Source organism: Pseudonaja textilis, chromosome Z (genome assembly GCF_049901715.1).
Source record: "Pseudonaja textilis isolate UNSWEBS1 chromosome Z, rPseTex1.2, whole genome shotgun sequence".
Taxonomy (NCBI): domain Eukaryota; kingdom Metazoa; phylum Chordata; class Lepidosauria; order Squamata; family Elapidae; genus Pseudonaja; species Pseudonaja textilis.
Genome location: NC_142008.1, coordinates 109,245,610 through 109,266,549, shown reverse-complemented (window position 1 = coordinate 109,266,549; position 20,940 = coordinate 109,245,610). Strand labels below are relative to the sequence as shown.

The window sequence follows — 20,940 nt, the reverse complement described above, 5'->3', positions numbered from 1 at the left end:
CACACTAAACAAAGTTGAACCACATTTTCCACATCCCCAAATAGGACATTGCTTATTGTAGAGAAATAAAAAAAATCCAATTTTAGTTTGCTCCTAGAAAAAAATGATTCGATATTTTATGTTCAGCCTCGGATATTCAAGTATATTTGATTTTAGGTAGCCATAAAAATAGAATTAGGTGGAGTTGTGCCCCTGCAACAACTTTTTGGCCAAGTACAGTCTAATAGAATCGGATTCAATTAGATAACTCAATTTTGTTGAGTTAAATCGAGTTTATCGAGAAAATCCATGGACCTTAGAGAGAATTATGCCATGGCTAAAAGTGGGACATAACTTTGCAACTAACAACAAAAACAACAAAATGGGAGAATCTAGAAATTGGATTTCATTCTTATTTTAGAACCGTTGTTCTAAAACAGCTCTTCTTCCTTTTTTCCCTTCTCCTTCCTGCTATCTGTTTACTGGTCTTCCCTCTTCCATTCCAGAGTTATTACAGGTAGTCCTTGACTTACAACCACAACTGAGCTCAAAAGTTGCTAAATGAGACATTTGTTAAGTGAGCTTGTCCTATTTTACAACCTTTCTTGCCACATTTGTTAATGAATCATGCAGTTTATTAAGTCAGTAACATAGTTGTTAAGTGGCTTCCCCATTGGCTTTGCTTGTCAGAAGGTCACAAAAGACGATCACATGACCCTGAGACACTGCAACCGTCATAAATGTGAGTTAGTAGCCAAGCATTTGAATTTTTATCTCGTGACCCTGGGAATAACGCAATGGTCCTAAGTGTGAAAAACTGTCATAAGTAATTTTTTTCAATGCCACTAAAACTTCAAACAATCACTAAATGTATTGTTGTAAGTCAAGGACTACCTGTACAGTCAACAATAATAACTTGTTCTGATAAAAGTGCAGAGTAGAGCAACCAGGATGATGAAGGGACTGGAGACTAAAAGATATGAAGAACAATTACAGGAACTGGGCATGGCTAGTCTAGTGAAAAGAAGGACCAGGTGAGACATGATAGCAGTGTTCCAATATTTGAAGCACTGCCACAGAGAGGAAGGGGTCAAGCTATTTTCCAAAGCACCTGAAGGCCAGACAAGGAATAATGGATGGAAACTAAACAATGAGAGATTTAACCTGTAAATAAGGAGAAATTTTCTGACAATGAGAACAATCAACCAATGGAACAGCTTGGCCTCGGAAGTTGTGGGAGCTTCATCACTGGAGGCTTTCAAAAAGAGACTGGACTGCCATCTGTCAGAAATGGTGTAGGGTCTCCTGCTTGGATGGGGGGTTGGACTACAAGGTCCCTTCCAACTCTGATTATCTGTTATTATTATTAGAATGAGAGTCAGCAGGTGCCACCTCAGCTTGATTTTACATTAACCCCAATTCTATTCACATCAGAGATTTCTTCAGCTATCTAGTTTAATGAGAAGAAGGACTAAGGGATGACATGATAGCTGTCTTCCAATATCTCAGAAGAAGAAGGAGTCAACTTATTCTCCAAAGCACCTGAAGGCAGGACAAGAAGCAACAGATAGAAACTAATCAAGGAGAGAAGCAACCTAAAACTAAGGAGGAATTTCCTGACAGTCAGAACAATGAATCAGTGGAATGACTTGTCTCCAGAAGTTATGAATGCTCCAACATGGGTGGTGGTGGTGGTGGTTAAGAAGAGATTGGACAATCATTTGTCTGAAATGGTATAGTTTCCTGCCTGAGCCAGGGAGTTGGACTAGAAGACCTCCAAGGTCCCTTCCAACTCTGTTATTCTGTTATCTTCTTTCCAACTTTTTAGTTGGCAACAAGAACACCATCTGATATGTTTGCTCTTGTGAGGCTATTATCTTTAACCGAGGCACAAAAAATAAAAATAAAGGAGAGATACCTTGCATGAAATGATAACTGGAAGTGATGAAGAAGATATTCAAAGATATTCAAAGATATGCCTCTGAACAACTTTATTGGGTATGAATCAGAGTTGGTTCTGAATCAGACCAGTTCTGGAAAACTGGTAGCAGAAATTTTGAGAAGTTCGGAAAACCAGCAAACACCACCTGTGTCTGGAGATTTTACAGTATCCTTTCCCTGCCACACCCACCAAGCCATGCCCACAAAACCAGCAGTAAAAAAAATTAAATCCCACCACTGGTATGAACCACTTCTTTGAAAAACAACAACATTAATCCTCCATTGTATATGTAGCTATAAAAGACAGAAAGATCACTTCTGGCAGCTTTTGAAGTTTTTACTGAAACATTATTTATTTCCATGTAATCAATCATGCCCAATAGCTGGGATTGAGTTGTTCAGTCTTGTCACTTTGGAAACTGCAATAATGAATTGTATATACTGTTTTTTTTATTTGCTTTCCCGCTATAAACATGATTCCCCTATTTGGCTCAAGGTTTAAACAAACTTAACACTGTAGTCAAGCCAAGAGGTCAACAGTTATGTTTGTTTCCCTTTTTGAACCAAAAATGATACGTATGTGTTAAGTAGAGTCTTTTTAATTGAAAAAAAAAAAGACTCCCTGGTGAAGAATAGTCTATTTTTTTCTCTCCAATCTAGAACCTACTTTTTTCTCTATTAAATGGTCATTAGTATTCTAAGGTGTAGTCATTGGTACTAATAACCAGATGACTGCAAGCAATATAAATTCTTCAATTTCCCACCAGTCAGTTAGAACCTTTTTCATTTTCTTTCCAGGAACCTTCTTAGATGAGAAAATACATATTTTTGATTGGGGGTGGGGACAAGAAAGTCCTGTTACCTTTTGGAAAAGCACTTTTGGGACAACCATGGCCTAAATGATTGAGAATCTCTATAGACAAGTTGGAAGCCTGCATCTCACATAATTGCCCTTGAGATACAAGGGATTGGACTAGAAGATCTCCAAGGTCCCTTCCAATTCTGTTACTCTGTTACATGGGATCCTGTGTTGTGAAGGGACTTGGACTAGATGATTTCTATGGTCACTTCCAAGTCTATGATTCCATAATAAATAAAACCAAATCAGGATTATTTTCTACTCTAACTCCACCTATTACTTTTGAAGAATGACTACCCATAGTAATCTTTGGAGATTAATAGAAACAGCATAGGCTCTTGCCAGACAGCAAGACTGCATGGTGTAGTGTAGTGGTTAGGACATCAGGCTAGAAATGAGGAGACTGGGAGTTCTAGTCCTGCCTTAGGCACCTAGGTGAGCTTGGGTCAGCCATTTTCTTTCAGCTCAAGGAAGGAAACAATGGCAAACTTACTTCTGAAAACATTGATGGGCCACCTGCTAAAATAAAACCAGGCCATGGCACACACCTGAAAGTAAATCAGGAAGCCTGTAATTGTGGAGTCTGTCTGGCAAGAAAAAAGAATGCTTATCCACAGGAGCTAAGCATGTGTAAATCTTGTAACAATCCTGGCTAACTGGAAAGCTGATAAAAGTAACACGAGTTAGCCAACTTGCAGACCTCAGCTAAATGTTAGGCCTGCAGCAAATCAAATGTGTATTAGATAATTCTAGGGCATTCATTAGCCAAGGCTTGGGAATAGGGACAGCTAGAGACCAATAGAACAAATTGTAGAATTATTACTAAAATGTTTATTAGATTATATTTCTTATTATCACCTTCTCCTTTAGTGAAAATTATTAAAACTTATTTAATCCTTTGTTCTTGGCTCTTGGCATTTTGACCAGGAGCCCTTTTATTGGAGTACTCCAATAAAAAGCAATCAAAAAACCTGCACCTCATGTCTGGCGTCTATCATTGGCTTTGGCACCAGGCTGAGACTCGAATTGGGGACAATACATTACCAAGAAAACTGCAGGGACTTTTCCAGGCAGTCTCCAAGAATCTGAACGGGAAAAAGGAAAAGAAACAGGCTCTTGCCTTTCAACGGCAATATTCTCTATGGATTGACAGAGTTTGTGAAAGCAACAGAGGACAAGGATAGATGGAGGCTGACTTGCCTTGGTTAGATTAGTAACAGTAAAAAATGGTTGGAGACAGGTCCAGATTCATTTTGTGCATTCATGTCCTGAACAAACAGTAGGACATTTTCATGCAGGAGAAAAAGGGGCATGTGATTGTTCTATTTCAGGGGTGTCAAACTCAAGGCCCGGGGGATGGATCCAGCCTACAGGGTACTTAGATCTGGCCCATTGAGGCACTCTGGAAACAGCAAAGGACCAGCCTGTGGTGCGTGACTCTGCCAGCAAAAATGAAGCTCAGGAGGGCCACAGGTGGCCCTCGAGAGCCTGTTTTCACTGGCAGAGGGCTTGGGCCATGCCCACTCCAGCCCACTGAGGCCAAATACAACCTTGATGTGACCCTCAATGAAATCAAGTTTGACACCCCTGCTCTATTTGATTCTTTAGGTTTAAGCCAATTATGCATAATAACAAAGCTGCAAGGGACCTTAGAGGTCTTCTAGTCCAACCCATTGTACCAGCAAGAGACTCTATACCATTCCAAACAAATGGCTGCCCAATCTCTTCTTAAAAACCTCCAGTGTTGGAGCACTTGCAACTCCTGAAGTCCGGGCATTCCCCTGGTTAATTATTCTCACTGTCAGGAAATTTCTCCTTAGTTGCAGGTTGGTTTTCTCCTTGATTAGTTTCCACCCATTGCTTGAGAATAAATTGTTGAGCACCATTTGTAGGCCACTTCAGCTCTACAAAGCTGGTGAAGAAGAAAAAAGTGGGGTTACGAAATCTCTTAAAATAGTGTCCTTGATAAGCCTGAACTGAAAGAACAAGCTGTATGACAAGATAAAGGCTTTTAATCCTAGGTATAGATTAAAAAGGAAGGATCAGTGAATTCAGAGCTGACAAAAACACTCTTAAAAAAAACATCTAATCTAGGTTTTTTGGGTGGGGTGGGGTGGGGGAAGAGAAACACACACCACTCCATCCAATAATAAGCTGTACTTCTGAGCTGGAGTTGGGATTAGGGCATAAAAGGTTGTAGAATAAAAGGGACATCAGAAAACATTTCCTGTGCTGTGCCTCCTATAGTTAGTTTCCCCACAAGGAAGGAACTCGCCTATTTTATCTTCTTTGCAGGTAATGTTATCATCCTTTCTAAGCCTATTCTTGACATCTTTATATTGTGGATATTCTTAACTACCTGTTTGTGATCTGCAATGATAAAATGCTGTTTCAGCAATGATTTTTTTAAAAAACTGTCAGAAGTTTTGCAGTTCTACAAAGGCATAATATGTTGAGAAGACATTTTGAAAGTTTTTGGTTGTATGTTTCCTTCAGGATGGCCATTTCTCCCTTCTTGTCACTTTCAGCATTTTTCATAGCTCCCCCAGCTATTGTTGGTGAGACCAAAATATTCTGTAGCTTCAATTATTCAGACACTGTGGTGGTTGGTGATTTTAGAAGACAGTGTAAGTGACCACAGAATCACTCAAGACTGGTCTTGTGCAATTTAATATTTGTTCAGTCTATTCCGGCTGAACTAAGAATGGCTTGATTGGTTTGTTGATTAATTGATTGATTGATTACATACCAGCAAGTCAGTATAGATTTTCTTCAGGATGTCTCCTAGTATGAGGTTTATGATTCTCAGTCATCCAAGTCATGCTTATCCCAATGATACTTACTTTAGAGGCAACTAGTCTTTCTCTTTCTTTTTCTTTGAAGACATTTCAAAAAAAATGTCTTCAAAGAAAAAAAACACCACAAAATCCAGTTGCCTCTTGAAAAAGCAGCTTTGGGACAATATGAGGTTTGCTTAATTGCTATTTTATTACAACTGATTGTATAATTATGTGCCATCAAGTCATTTTTCAACCCTTGCCACACCAACTTCCACAATATTGTGCTACAATATTTCGATAAAGACTCTTAGTCATCCAGGCCAAGGTGTCTAAAATCTAACGATTAATTTCTCTGACCAGATGAAGCTGCTTGGATGAGCAGCAAAACATCTCAGATTAGCACAAAAAAAATTAGTCCAGTTGCTATGATTTAAACTTTAGACTTTAGATACATTGGCCTGGATAGTTAAGAGCCTCCATCAGTATGCTTTCAAAGAATCCTGCCATGCTCTGCTTCTCCTCCTAACAACTGTATTTACCCTGGATCCTTTGACTTCAGCTATGAGGACTTCCTCATGAAACACTAGAATTGGGTGGCTGATACATTTAAATAAAGAATGGAATGGAATGGAGTGGAGTGGAGTAGAGGGAAGTTTAGTTTAGTTTATTGTCATTGCACCTTGTACAATCATCTTCAGTGTACATTATGACTATGAAAATAAACCCCAAAACACATCCTTCACATTCTTTACATTAAATTGAAAATCCCTGATATTGATTAATATTGCACTATACAATAAAATTCAGTACTGCTCTGGGATAGAAGCTGTTTTTCAGCTTATTTGTCCTTGTTTTTATTATCCTGTACCATCTGCCAGGTGGTAATAGTTAAAAAAAAAGGGTGCCCAGGATGAGATGGATCTTTGAGAATGTTTTGAACTTTCTTAAGGCAGTGGGAGCTATAAACTCTTCCAAAGAGGGGAGAAGGCAATCAATGATCTTCAGGGCAATGATGTTAAGTAGAATAATTTTAGAATAGAATAATATTAGAATAAAATAATAAGATGACATGACCATTTATTATTCTATTAATCATATAAACAGCCAGTGGCCCAAAGCTCAGTTATCTTTGCTCTCTTTGAAGCTAGACATAAATGAAATCAAGGCTTGCTTATTTATTTATTTATTTATTTATTTATTTATTTATTTATTTATTTATTTATTTATTTATTAAATGTCTGCTCACCCATCTCACTGATACAACTCTGGGTAGTTTGCAATGTAAGAGAAGATTAAAATATACTAAAAAAAAAATAGAAAATTAGAAAAAAATTGCATTGAAAAGCTAAAAACCAATATGATGTTGGCCTGGGAATAGAGGTCTTCTCCACTCAGTCAGTCACCCCCAACAAACAAACCACTGTTGTGGTCTAGGTGAAGTTGTTAGGCCAGGATTGTGGAGGAGGACATCCAACTGAAGAATACTCCAGGAGGTGGGCCACACAGAAGCCTCTTCTCTTGGACTCTGCCAACTGAATTTTTCTTTCTTTCTTTCTTTCTTTCTTTCTTTCTTTCTTTCTTTCTTTCTTTCTTTCTTTCTTTCTTTCTTTCTTTCTTTCTTTCTTTCTTTCTTTCTTTCTGGCCAATGGATGTAGGCCCTTTCCACTGGAATGAGTGAGATGCAGTAGCTCCCAGTATCTGAGCTTAGTTGTTTTCTGGCAGATGTTTCATTAACTAAACTAGGTAACATCATCAGTGCTATTAAAGAATGGAATTCATCTCAAATTCCTTGTGTGTCTAATCACACTTGGCCAATAAGGGAATTCATTCATTCATTCATTCATTCATTCATTCATTCATTCATTTACATTCTACTCACTTGCCCTTGTAAGTATTGGTGGGAGTCAACATTACAGACTATTTGGTTGGGCTGTTTTATTGTTAGCTTAATAAGGAATGCCTTGATTGGGGTATTATTTACTTCTTGATTGTTGGTCTGATATAAATTTTACTACCTTAGCACTGATGCTGCTGCCTTGTTTGTTATTGAAATGTCTGCAAGAAAACAATCAAGCTCAGAGAGCACCAATTTCAGTTCCTCATTTCGAACCTGAGCTATAAATATTCTCCTTGGCTGGTATTCCCAATATCTGTGAATGTCCATTGTAAACCAGTCGATTTTTAAAATTGAAGGGGAAAATCTGTATTATCATATTCCAAACTGAATTGTTCCACCCTTCCTTGTTTCAACTATTGCAGAGACAATTATGCCTTTGAAAGAATCCTTCCATGCTCTGCTTCTCCTCCTAACAACTATATTCATCCTGGGATCCATAGCCTTTAGCTATGAGGACTTCCTCATGAAGCACTATGACTTCCCAAGAAGCATCGTTGGGAGCCACTATTGCAATGCCATGATGCAAAGCCAGGGAATGACCAAGCCCAAATGCAGGCTAGTCAATACCTTCATACATGACACCAAGGCTTATATCCTGGATGTGTGTGGTAGAAAAGGAGTATCTTATGGGCATGAACTGCACCATAGCATAAAGATATTTTCAGTCACCACTTGTACTTTGAAAGGTTCCAACCCTCGAGCACCTTGTGTCTACAAAGAAAATATTTTACCCCAAAACATAGTCATTGCATGTTTGGATGGAAAGCCCGTACATTATGAGGAAGGAAATTTTGCAGTGGTGCATGAAGATGAAACATCTGATTAGTATTGAGATATCAACTCTTCTGTCAATTCCTCTGTGTTTACTCCTGAAGTCAGGAAAAGAAATAATGGATGGAAACTTATCAAGGAGAGATCCACCTAGAACTAAGCAGAAATTTCCTGTCACAGAGATCTATTAATCAGCAGAACGACTTGCTTTCAGAAGTTGTAGATGCTCCATACCCGGGGGTTTTTAAAAAGAGATTGGACAGCCATTTGTCTGGAATGGTATGGGATCTCCTGGTTGAGCATGGGGTTGGACTAGAAGACCTCAAGGTCTCTTCAACTCTGTTATTCTGTTAACTCTTCTGTGCAAAATTAATTTTTGCACCTAATCATGTGACATGTTTTCTCTGGTCTCTGATTTAAAACTACTTCGATCTTTGGCTCTATCTATCTATCTCTCTATCTCTCTATCTATCTATCTATCTCTATCTATCTATCTATCTATCTATCTATCTATCTATCTATCTATCTTTCACTATCTCTCCATCCATCTCTCCATCCATCCACCACTATCTAACTATCATCTATTCAATTTTAAATCCTGAGTTTGTTTCTTCTGACTTTTCACCATAACAGTCCTTCTTTCTGCCAGGGTTCATGATGCCTTCATTTGTTTACAAAGCACTCTTATCTTTCCCCAGGTTTCTGCTTGCCACACTGTCAGATATAAATTCATGCAGTTCATCTATATAACTTCATCTCTAAATTGTCTTCTCCAAATGCAATATCTTATTTATTAATTAACTTCAATAAGGCTACTTGATAATTTTTACACATATAGGAATTATGCTAATGCTCACCTAACTGATGAGTTCCTAGAAAAAATTACCATGGACCTTGAATGGAGGATAAATAACATTTAACAGACAAAATTAAAGTCAGGGATCCCCAGAGTTCGTTGCAACCCCATTTTTCATGTCTGTTGCATGGTCTTGTACATGCACAGCACAACAAAGCACTGATTTCTTCACTTCAACATGATTCTTCCATTCTCTTGGATTTTAAAGTTATGAAAAAGCATGTTTGTGGTCATAATGGCTGTTGGGAAAATTCCAGTAAACCTCAATCACTAGCAGGTTGTTTTTTTAGACATCAGTTGCTCTGGTTTAATGAGGAAAGTAGAATCATGCATACGAAGAGAATCACAAAACCACCAACTAGTCCCACAACACAGTCACAAGAGGTTCATTACAGAATCACATTTTCTGGGCAAACCCTGACTGGGATGAGGAAACATCCACACTATGTAGGAAGTAATTTAAACAGATAGGTTTAGGTATGATTAGTTTAGTTTAGTTTAGTTTATTGTCATTGCACTTTGTACAATGAAATCAAACACCATCTTCAATGCTCATCATGACCATGAAAATAAACACAAACACACAGCCTTCACACTCCACACATTGAATTGAAAACCCCCAACATCACACCAGCACTGCACCACACAACAGAATTCAAAAGAGCTACTGCCCTGGGATAGAAGCTGTTTTTCAGCTTATTTGTCCTTGTTTTTATTATTCTGTACTGTCTGCCAGATGGTAATAGTTCAAAAAAAGGGTTCCCAGGATGAGATGGATCTTTGAGAATGTTTTGAGCTTTCTTTAGGCAGCGGGAGCTATAAAGCTTTTCCAAAGATGGGAGAGGGCAACCAGTGATCTTCTGGGCAATGACCTTAATCCTCTAGAATGCTTTCCTATCTGCCACTGTGCAATTGGCAAACTATACAAAGGTGCAGTAAGTTAAGACACTCTCTATGGTGCAGCAGTAGGAGGTCACCAGCAGTTTTTCATTCAGGTTTTTTTTTTGAGAAGTCCTCTCTGCTGGGCCCTTTTGACCAATGCTGCAATGTGAGCACCCCCGGTCAGGTCTTCTTTTATGGTAACACCCAGAAACTTAAAACTGGCCACTTGCTCCATTCAGTCTCTGTTGATAAGCAAGGGCTGGATGTCTGATCTGTTCCTTCTATAGTCCACTAGAAGCTCCTTGGTCTTATTGGTGTTGAGAACCAAGTTATTGTCTCCACACCACGAAAGCAACCTGTCATCCTCATCTTGGTAGGCAAACTCATTCCTCCCAGAGATGAGTCCCACCACTGTTATATCATCTGCAAATTTAGTAATAGTATTACTAGCATGCATGGAAATGCAGTCTTGCACATAAAGAGTATAGAGTAAGGGATTCAACATGCAACCCTGTGGTGTACCAGTGTTAAGAATAAGGGCTGAAGAGGTATGATTACCTAATTTGATCCTCTGTGAACGGCCAGACAGGAAATCCATAATCCAAAGGCAGATTGAATAAGAAAGTCCAAGGTCCAGAAGTTTAGACTAGTCTATGTGGAAGAATTGTGTTAAATGCAGAACTAAAATCTACAAAAAGCATCCTCTCATAGCCCCCTCCCTCCCGCTGTTCTAGATGAGTCAGAGCAGTGTGAAGAGTGATGTCTATAGTGCAGAGATGGGATCCGACTGGTATAACTACCGGTTCTGTCACATGCATGCCTGACACGCGAGTCGCACACCTGCAATTTACAACCTGCTGAGCTGCCCGGAGAGCTGAGCAGCACTGTGTGCAAGTGCGCAGTGGTTGGAAAAGCCCTTTTTTCCTGCCTTTTCAACTGCAGCTGTGCCACACAAAGCAGCTGAGTTTGAAAAAGCAGGAAATAAAAGGACAGGTAAGAGCCCAGGCAGGCGGGTGGGCCAAAACAGCAGCAGACACAGAACAAGTTCTGTGTCTGCTGCTCTTCAGAACTACCGGTTCTATAGAACCGGACAGAACCAGTAGAATCCCACCCCCGCTAGAGCGTCTTCTGTAGAACTATTTCTTCTGTATGCAAAGAAGATTACAGTCAGGGTTAGGTAGGCTTAAGAAGTTTACACTAAATAGACAAATTTGGGAAACACAAATTTAATTAGATAATTCTATGGTGCACTTTAGGGCAACATCCCATTCTTTCATATCAAGATTGAGAAGGAATTTCAGACTGAAGGAACAACAAATGTTGCCTTTGTGCTCCTGTTTCCACCCTCTCTCCCCCCCACCCCCGTAGGTTTCCTCAGAAGGTTGGAACATTAAGATATAAAACATTAACATTATGCATTCTGGAGAACTGCAGATAATGGTAGTCCCTAGTCTGGGTCCTGGTGAATTCCCCCCCGCCCCGACCCAAACCACCCTGCCTCTCTCCTGCCACAGTTGAAGGTAATGGAATAAATACAATATGGACAAGTAGACCTAGTTTTGCCCTTTTGTCAGAGAAGATATAAAAGATGCATTTTCTCTATCATCCATGATGGGGTGAAGAATTGATATTATGTTCTATGGGTGAGCAACTATTTTATTATTAGGACTGGCAATCAGATGATCATTTGGAAAACTGAATTTTTTTAAAAAAATATGTAGATTATTTAGTTCTTTCCTATCCAGAATCTAGTATACATGCTAATGATACATATCATGATATGAATATTTTCAAAGTTAGAGTTGTCCATGAAGGGTAGGGGGCAAACAATAAAAGCAGCATTGGCTCGTCCTGATGGAAATGCCACCATTTTGTGTTCTTTTTCTGTTTCTTCTCTTCATATAAAATAAATAATTATCAACCACATTGGAAATCCAGACTTGAATTTATTTATTGTAAGCTACTTGTATTTCTAAATAAAGATGGTCAAGAAAGCAAAACTCTTTTTGAAGAGCATATAGCTCTTCTATAGAGCTCATCTATATTCAGATATAGATAGATAGATAGATAGATAGATAGATAGATAGATAGATAGATATAGATAGATAGATAGATAGATAGATAGATACATGCATACATATATACAAGATAGATTGAAGATAGATAAATAGATGATAGATAGAAGATAGATTGATACATACATCCATATATACAAGATAGAAGATAGATAGATAGATAGATAGATAGATAGATAGATAGATAGATAGATAGATAGATAGATAGATAGATAGATAGATAGATATGGATAGATGGATAGCGAGAGGGAGATAGAAAAGGAGAAAGAAAGAGAGAGAGCACTTAGATTTATATATCACTCCACAGTGCTTTACAGCACTATTTACAATGTCAGCATATTAACCCCAAAAATCTGGATCCTCTTTTTGCTGTCCTTGAAAGGGTGAAAGTTGACTCAGCCTGGGACAGGTGAGGATCAAACTCCTGCAATGTGCAGAGTCAGACTGCAATCCTGCATTCTAACCACTGTGCCACCATGCAGAAAGAGGAGCGGGAGGGAGGGAAGAGAGAGAGAAAGATAAGAGACACAGGCACACAGAGACAGAGAGAAACAGAGAGAGAAAGATAGTAACAGAAAATAGATTTTCCACCCCGAATAGATTTTTCAGCCCTTGCTTTAAAAGTATTTTTCCTTTTACAAAATTTTGCTTGTCAATTCGCACTTTTGAAAACTCACATATGATTATGGATATATAATTCATTTCACACAAATAATAGCTGTTACAAATTATTAAAATATGTTTTTAACCTAAGAACCATCTTGAAAATCACATCACCTTCCTTGCCAACACTTTGAATGGGTTCAGGTGAGAAGTTGCCCCTTTTCCCCAAAGGAACAAGGTGCTTTTACTCAGAGGCACTTTGCTCTTTGAGTAGCTTCAGGTATTGATGTCTCTTCCAGTTGTTGCTTCACCATTGATGATAAGGCAAAAGCATTGCTCAGACGCAGCTGCAAAATACGTTCATGCAGAAACATGCTCTCTTCCAGAATATCTTTGCACACATGAACCTTTTTTCCTGTTTTCAAATTAACATCTGTCCGTGCTCATTTCTTCTCTTTTGGAGGGGGGATTCAATTATAGTTCTTTCCTGCTACACCTCTCCCTAGTTGCGAAGCCATTTATATAATGGGCTCCTTGAGGCTGAAGAACAGAGGAAGACAGAAGGTTGAGTGTGATAGCAATAGCAATTAGATTTATATACCACTTTATAGCCATTTACAGAGCCAGCACATTGCCCCCAACAATCTTCCCACCTCAGAGGGAGGGAAGGCCAAACTGCAGGCAGCTGGCTGTCAGCAGAAGTAGTTTACAGTACTGCAGTCTAACCACTACGCCATCGAGGCTCAGTTAGACTTTAGATAGACTTTAGTTGTAATAATAATAAAGGAGTATTTTCCACCTTAATTCTCACTCTATGCAAGGATAGCTTCAGGGGATATAAAGATATTGGGGAGGGAGTAGAGAACTCAGAGGAATGCAGTAACAAGAGGCAATAAAAAGGCAGCAAAGAGCCATGGTGGTTAGAATGCAGTACTGCAGGTTACTTCTGCTGACAGCCAGCTTCCTGCAATTTAGCAGATCGAATCTCACCAGGCTCAAAGTTGACTCAGCCTTCCATCCTTCCAAGATGAGTAAAATGAGGATCCTCATTGTTGGGGGCAATAAGCTGACTCTGTAAACCACTTTGAGAGGTCTGTAAAGCACTATGAAGTGGTATATAAGTCTAATTGCTATTGCTATTGCTAAAGATTGTGTGTCAGGCAATCCTAGATCTAGTGACTATCTTAGAAGGAGACTCAGCTCTCACAATGGCTGGCTTTATGGCAAACTGAACTGAAAGAGTTCTTCCCATCTCCATTCCTTTCTTTCCCTGTATCATCTCTGTGGTATAGCTGCACGTGAAGGAGGTAGAATTCTGGGAGTTGTAGTCTACACATCTTAAAGTTGTCAAGCTTGAGAAACACTGCCTTAGACCATCTCAATTACACCAGAAATTCCTGTCTTTATCCCTTTGTTTTAACCCAACACAATGAAGAAACTCATCAGACCACAATAATAAAAAGGCCAGGCCATAAATAATTTCATGTAACAGTAATAATGGGAAAAATATAGAAATTTTTAACAGCAGCCAGGTAGGCAGTGTTATGTACCAACAGTATATCAAAACCTTTCTTCAACAGATCTCTGTTAATATTTACCTGAAATAATGAAGTCAGATTTTCAAGGGACAGAAACTGCCATAATATTGGTACCACCATATAAAAAGAACACGTGCAGAGCTTCATCAGTGAGAAAAGAAGGACAGTTAATCAATGTTTGGAAAACTCTGTCTTAAGAGCTTTGAAATAGAAGACAACATCCTGAAGATTTTTTTTAAAAAACCAAACAAAGATACTGTATTTTTATGGGAGGTTCTCGAATGCTTCTTGTCCTCTAGTCTAAATAATGCATTTGAATCTTTTACTCAATAAATTTCATTTCATTGTTTTAGGACTGTCAGTTTTGAATAACCCAATAAATATTTGCAAATATTGTCTCAGTAACCAGTATCCTAAATCTAAAGTAATCAAGGAAGATTGAGTTTAGCAGTAAATTAATTTTCTTCTTAAACTTGTTGCCTTTTCACAACCTGTAGTAAAAATGGCTGGAATAAATTGGTTGGTTGGGAAACTGCAGAGTTGATAAAATCCAAACTGGCTTGCTTTACTTAATATTTTCTCTTAATTTTCTCCTGCATTGTATTGTTTTAGGGATCAGCCACACCTCGAGAGAAAATTATAATTTGAGAAAACCTATCAGTCATGCGGATCCTGGTAAATTGACCCCAAAACTAAAACAAAAAACTCAAAAGCAAATAGTTCCAATGATAGCTGGTCTGAGCAGAACAAGATCGGGGTATTCTAATCTGTATCAGAATTTAACAGAAAGGATTAGCAAATTCAGAGAAAATTGAAAATTTTGCTCGAAGAAATCTCATCCGGTTTCAGAAAAACACACAGAAAAACACACTTCAGACCAGTCAAAAGTGCATTATAACACAGAATGTGAACATTTCCTAAATAAAATTTTCCAAATTAAATAAAGAATTTTTAAAAGGCAAGAAAGTAAACTGACCTTCATACATACTTTCCTGCTTTCATCCAGTGATTCACCTATTTCTTTAATTTTTACCTTGCCCTTCTATTTTTGGCAACTCAATCTGTTGAGGATTCCTGGTGCTTCCTCCTCCTCCCATTTTGCCTGGAACAACCTTGTGAGGTGAGTTGAGTTGAGTGAAAGAGATGGGCCCAAAGTCATTCAAGTGGTTTTTCACAGTCTTCTGGTTTCCAGTCTGTACCTTAACCACTTCACCACTTTCAGCTGAGGGAAAGAAATACAGAAATATTTTCTGCTTTCTCAATCTCTGCCTAATTTACCTTCTTTCATACATTTGTTACTTGAGGTTTTCCACTGTTAAGAATTATTATTATTTTTATTTTAACCTGTCAGCTATTCTTTGAACACATCATAAGCTGCAAACAGGCAGACCATCTTCAGGTTCATTTAACCCAACCATTTCTGCAACTGACTTTAATTACCTTAATGATGGAGTAATGGTCATGGAACATTATGTCATAGACAGATTGATCAGTGGCCAGATAAATATTATCCAAATGTAGATTGGATGTCAAGGAGAGAAGCAATCTAGAAGTAAGGAGAAATTTCATGACAGAACAGTTAATCAGTGGAATGGCTTGCCACCAAAAGTTCTGGGTGTTCTAACAGTAGAAGTTTTGAAGAAAAGATTAGATAGCCAGTTTATCTGAAAAGGTATAGGGTTTCTTCCTTGAACAGAGGTTAATACTAGAAGACCTAATTCTCCATAACCGTTGGCAATGTTAAAAGTCTAGTGAAGAGTCCAGTTTAGTGAAGAGAAGGACCAGGAGACACCTGACAGCATATTTGAGGGGCTGCCACAGAGAAGAAGGGGGTCAAGCTATTTTCCAAAGCACCTGAAGGAATAATGCATGGAAACTGAATAAGGAGAGATTCAAACCCAGAAATAAGGAGAAATTTTCTGAGAGTAACAACAATCAACCAGTGGAATAGCTTACCTTCAGGAGTTGTGGGAGCTTCATCACTGGAGGCTTTCAAGAAAAGACTAAAAAATGAGAGATTAAAAAAGAGATCAAAAATGGTGTAGTGCAGTGGTTCCCAAAGTGGGTGGTACCACCCCCTTGGGGGAGGTGGGATGCCTTAAGGGTGTGCTGAGAGGCAAGGGGGCTGGAAGGGGGTGCTAAGAGGCATCAGGGGGGCACTGGAGGTGAGCGGCGGGTGAGAAAAAATCCCGCTGCCGCCGGATTCGAGGCAAGGCCCCGCAGGATCACCCCATTGACTTGCATGCTCTGATACAAGGAGCTCAATAGGGTGATCCTGAGGGGCCTCTCCCTGAACTCAGTGTTGGGAAAGGAGAGCAAAATCAGAGTGGCTTTGCTCTCCTTTTCAAACATCCCACCACCACCGTGTTCGGGGCGAGGGCCTGCAGGTCCACCCCATTGAGCCCCTTGCACCAGAGGCACCTCCCCAAGCAAGTCCGAATGGAGCAATTCACGAAGTCAATGGGGGAGCTTGAGAGAGGGAAAGAGAGAGAGAGAGAAAGAGAGAAGGAAGAAGAGAAAGAGAAAGGGGAAAGAAAGAAAAAGGGACAAAGAAAGAGGGGGGGGATGGAAGGAAGGGACAGAAAGAGAAAGAAATAAAGAAGGAGGGAGGGAGGAGAAAGATAATGAGATATCTATTCTATTCCAATCACCTGCTCCATCAGGGTTAGAAGGGAGTGTGTGTGTGTGTGTGTGTGTGTGTGTGTGTGTTCTCCTTGTAATTTACCAATACATTTTGGTTTTGCCTTCTTCAGAATTGGCACTGTAATACATCGGGGAAAAGTAATTTTTTAGGGTGGAGGTCTGGTCCAATGGATCCTGTTTAAAGCCTCAACAAAATGTGAGAGCTTCCTGATAGTCTTGGCCATGTTTCGTCTACAAAATCTTTAATTAATAGAAGCCAAAGATGTTTCAATGTGCTGGCCTAGATGCTGGCAAAGATGTTTCACTGTGGAAAAGGCCTCTAAACTAGACCTCATTTCGATCCTCATTCTGTCTTGCCATACACCTTAAGAATATTACTTTGGTAGAACATCCAATTCAAGGATGTTTGTAGAGCCCTTCTATTGAGCATCAGGTTTCTCTCTCCCCCCCGCATCCCTCCATCCCCCCTCTTTCTTTGTCCCCTTTCCTTTCCCTTTTCTCTTTCTTTTCTTCCTTCTCTCTTTCTCTCTTTCTTTTCTCTCTCTCTCTTTCCCTCTCCCAAACTCACCCCATTGATTTCGTGAACCGCTCCGCTCGGACTTGGGCAGGTCCCTCCAGTGCAGCGGGCTCAATGGGGTGGACCTGCAGGGCCGGCACCTAGAACATGGCAGTGCCGACATGTTTGAAAAGTAGAGCAAAGCCAGAGGTCGGTAATTTTTGCTGCAAAGAATCACAAAAGCTTCTGGGTTGTGCACAAGAAGGGACACACATGTCAATGCAATTCAGCAACATAAAATAAATTAATACAAATAAAACAAATCAACAAGAATTGGCAAAGCATCTCTGATTAGATTTTATTCACTACTAGAATCTAATCAGAGAGGCTTTGCCAATTCTAGTCCAATGACCTGATCCAGCAGAGTTGGAAGGGAGTATGTGTATATGTGTGTGCATGGCTGTCAAACCTCCAAAAACAGGTCAAGTAGTTCTGGGGAGGCCAGTCATAAATTAGAACTTGCTAAGCAATGATTAAATGAGGACCACTTGTATTTGGTTTGCCAGTCACCAAACCACGGCCACCCAGTGTGACCAGCAAGACACACCACCAGTCATGTGACCAACAAGCCACGCCCATCCAGTCATGTGACCAGCAAGCCATGCCCCCAAGTCGTGTTACCAGCAAACCACACCCTCAAATTAGGCCACGCCCACAGAAATTTGAATCCCACCCCTGGGTGGGGGGCATTGAGGATGAATTTGTAGCATCAAGGTGGCGGTGGACTGAAAAAATTTGGGAACCACTGATGTAGTGTCTCCTACTTGGCCCAGGGGTGGGACTAGATGGCTTACAAGATCCCTTCCAAAACTCTTAATGTGATAAAAACACATCGGAATATAGAAATGTGATCCATTGCACATAAACATATATGTGCAGATAAGCTTTACTTGTTTTTAATGCAAGAATCATGCTGGAAATCTCATCTTCCTTCTCGCCAACTCTTCAGATGTGTGTACAAGATAGCAGTAGGCTCTGTTGTTTGAAGGACATCCACGCTGCCCTTACTCAGAGGCATTATGCTGCTTGAGAAGTTTCAGGTGGTCATGTCTCTTTCAGTAAGGGTTTCACCATTGGGGATAAGGCAACAGCATTGCTCACATCCAGCTGTGAAATAGGTTCATGCACAAACACGCTCGCTTCCAGAATGTCCTTGCACACGTGAACCTTTTTTTTCTCTTTTGAAATTAACGACTGTCCATGCTCACTTCCTCTTTTTTGGAGTGGGGGTTGCAATTGTAGTTCTTTCCTGCTCCACCTCTCCCTTGCAAGCGGGCCATTATATAACAGGATCGTAGAAGCAGAAGGACAGAGGAAGACGGAAGGTTGAGAACCCTTCTCTTCTTCAAGGTCACATTCAGGTGAGTCTAAGACCAGGGAAGGCTAAGATGAAGGGATGATGTTCCTAGGGAAGATTTTGATTCTCACTGAACTGGATAAGGCTTCTCAATACTAAGTTGAGCTGCATTTTAAGCTATCTTTTCATAGGGCTTGTATTACACTGAAGGGCAGACACCTACCTTCATCATGAGTTAGATCTCAGCTCCCTCCAAGCTCATGAGTGAGATAGACTTATTAAGTTGTTCTTAAGTAATAACATTTCAGGAATATTTTCTTCTTAATTCTGACCCTATCCAAGGATGGCTCAGGGGATAAAAAACATATTTTGGGAGAAAAGTCAGAGGAATGAGGTGACTAGAGACAACAAAGAGGTAGTAAAGGTTGGGGGGAGGTTCCCAAGAAATAGAGCTGATATTTGTCTGTTTTGTGTAGTAGTCCAAACAAGAGACATACCCAGGAGTTCCAGCTCTATTCATATTGTAAGTTTATCTTAAGAATACCTTGCAAGTCTGAAAGTATATTTCCCACTCCTATCACCTTTACAATCCAAGGAGATTTCTACAACGTTTGCCTTGGCCCCATTTCTTCTGCTGGGTCAGATGCCTCTTATGTGACCATTGGGTAGTTGTTGGCTGTTTCTTCTGTCTCCCAAGGTCATTGCCATACACCTTAAGAATATTACTTTGGTAGAACATCCAATTCAAGGATGTTTGTAGAGCCCTTCTATTGAGCACCAAAGGAAGTCAGCTCAGAAGCTAATGTAATTCCTGTCTCAGTATGAATGTCTGGGAAAATTTCAATGGTTGGCTTCCACTGGAAGGGGTGCAGCCTCCTTAGAATTTCCCTGGAGGAGCTTCTGATGAAAATTCCCTAATTTTGACAACATGGAGAATCAAATATTTTCCGTAACAGCCAGAGGAAATAGGTCCCATTCAGTGCTCGATATTTGAACCAATGCTTTCAAATGGAGATATTCATGCATCTTCTCCCTTCTTTCTGTGGCAGAGCTGATCATGATGTTCAAAGGAGTTGGCCTTGGACTCTTCATAGTCCTGGCTGCAGTGCTGATGCTGGGCACCTTTGCTGCGGATTACGAGACCTTCCTGAGGCAGCACTACGATAACCCCAAAAGCAACGTGGGAGATAACTACTGTAATAAAATGATGCAAAGGCGCGGAATGACCCAACCCAAATGTAAGGAGGTCAACACCTTCATCCATGACACAAAGAACAAAATCATTGCTGTCTGTGGGGATGGTGGAGAAGCCATCAATAACAGATTGCGGCGTAGCAAGAAACAGTTCCGGGTCACCACCTGTAAGATGAAGGGATCGTCCACCAAACCTCCTTGTGATTACAGGGAAAACGAATCGCCCAGGTATATTGTCATTGCTTGTGAGAACGGATTGCCTGTGCACTATGAGGAAGGCCAGATTTAACAGTGTTTGAAGGTGAAAAGAATGGAGTCTCCCTCAAGATGGCTACTCTTCTATGGGAAAGATCTCGGTTTCTGCTGATCCTCTGGCTCATGTCCTGAACTCTTTTTCATGCTCTGTGCTCAATTTCAACCATTGTAACCTAAATAGATGTTTCCCAGTGCTTTCCTTTTTTTCCTCTGTAGCCTACAACCAGCACATAACCTAAAGTCTGAATATCCTAAATTTTATGTAAACCAGCAATAATACCTCCTCCATATGCTTTTAAATGAATGATGAAAAATAAACAAAAAGTTGCATTACATCTCTGTTGTTTGTGTAGCTTCATTTCATTTTAAATAAGTTTGCTTTTTTCAAAGAAGGGGTGACCAGATTCATCCTGCATTAATCTGACCAACATTTTTGCTCTTGTTAAATTGTTCTGGTTTGATTCTCTCTGAATACATCAGGGCCCTGTTTCTGACAGCCATCAGGTATTATGTCTATGGAGATTATCGGTCCTCCAGAACTGAAGAAGCTTCTTGGATGAGAAGCCAAACATCTTCAAAGAAAAACCACAGTCTAGTTGCCTCTTGAAAAAACACATTTGGAACCCCCAAATATTACTATTTTTCCTTTAAATGCAAATAGCTCTTCAGAAACACACACAGTCTGGTGTAGCTCTAGATCCTTTGGTTGGAAGGGATGCAAAGCCAACCATCAGAAGGAGAAAGTATATTAAAATTAATATGTTTTAGCTGGATTCATACACGCTCTGGTGAACCAGTGTCAGGCAATTGTAGA

The 20,940-nt window shown here is 39.8% G+C and overlaps 1 pseudogene across 1 annotated transcript; it reads left to right on the top strand.

The window, feature by feature from the left end:
* Positions 1 to 18,673: 18,673 nt before the first annotated feature.
* On the top strand, positions 18,674 to 20,461 carry LOC148124243 (ribonuclease pseudogene; annotated as a pseudogene). Its single transcript, XR_015739906.1, has 2 exons — positions 18,674 to 18,741; positions 19,727 to 20,461. The product of XR_015739906.1 is annotated as a ribonuclease pseudogene (transcript).
* Positions 20,462 to 20,940: the final 479 nt, after the last annotated feature.